The following is a 1,523-nucleotide window of genomic DNA, read 5'->3' on the forward strand; positions in this document are numbered from 1 at the left end:
CACTGCGGTTAGTATGACCTCTACTGCCGATTTCAGCAGAACAAAGTTAAGACAACAACGATTTTTTGAAAATTTTAGATTTTTGAATATCCAAGTTTACATTAGGAGGCAATTCTGCCAGGCTTCCTAGGTGCTGCAGGTCATTCTTTGGGAGTAAAATGAGCAACTCTTTTTTGTAATAGTTTTTCCTGAAAGCTTAATTCCCAAGGGAAATAGAATCATCCTTTTGCCAATGAAGCTTTAATTTCCATGCAGGGGTAAGCTTCGTGTCATGGGTGAAAAGAAAGGAAAAAGGCTGAGTTTCCTTTTGAGATAAAACACTTTGCATAAAACACTGTGGGATTGCAGACAGGCAAAACCACACAGACTTACTGCCATGCATCAAGGTCTGCACAGTAGAAACTTCATCGACAAGGAGTCACAACATAAACGGCGGATCAACATAATGTCAGCTCCAGCCTAGCAGCAGTAGTGAATGAGACCCAAGGGAATGGTGTTACACTTTGACATGGAGAACAGCAGAAAGGCAGATGTTTGCAAGAAGACATGGCAGAGCAAATTAAACTGTGTCCTCAGCCTGTAGAGCAGGAACGGTGGAAATGCAGGGTGTGCTCTTCCCATGAATGATTGGACTGTTTTGGCCAAGGATGGGTCATTTGACATGTTTTTAACATCTTACTGGGCCCATTTGCTACAGATAATGTTTCAGCTGATCAGTGCTCATATTAGTAGGGTTAACAGGGTCAATAGGGATGTGGCTGTTGATTCATTAAATCCACTGAACCCATTTGCACTAAAGACAGTGTACCCTGCCAAAACTGTAGATTCTTCCTTACTGGGGATGAAAATATCTCAGATGATACAGATGATCTTGCCACAGGTCAGGTGGGTGGAGTAGAGAACTTTGATGTCTCTTCCAGCCCTATTTGTTTTTTTTTTCTTCATTGAAAATTTCTGCTTTATGCCCACTTCAGTCTCCAGCATTGCCTTTTGGCAGGACAGGAGTCACGTATTATCACTGCTCAGTGTTATCTTCGTTAGAGAGAAAAAGGAGTAATTTCATGGGGTGATGACAAGTTATTGCAGGGTTTCCTTTTTTTTAGTTTTAAAGAAAAAGAGAAAAATGGAGATTGTGTTCTTGCAGGTTAGCTAACCAAAACAGGAAATCAAAGTAAACCAAGGCAGAAGATGATACAGGAGTGAAGCCGTTGCAATCTATTGATTTCAAACTCTCTCCTCCGACTGCTGTTCTGTTAACTGGATGGGAAATACCACATTTTGTCCTCATTCTCCTGAATTTGTGGGGGATGTGTACAATAGCCCTTCGTCTGCCTAAGATTAAGGCAATATATTCAATTCATTTTTCACAGAAAGAAAGCAGCTACTGTTTCACGAAGTACCCTGCCTTATCTGGAAAAGCCTGAATTTCGAGTTTTCCCTAATCCTTAACATATCAGATAGTGACAGGCAGTGAGTGGCTTAACACGTTATTCTCTGATCCCCTCTGGGAACTGAAAACTTTA

This window comes from Cariama cristata, unplaced genomic scaffold, assembly GCF_000690535.1.
Source record: "Cariama cristata isolate BGI_N322 unplaced genomic scaffold, ASM69053v1 scaffold9933, whole genome shotgun sequence".
NCBI lineage: Eukaryota > Metazoa > Chordata > Aves > Cariamiformes > Cariamidae > Cariama > Cariama cristata.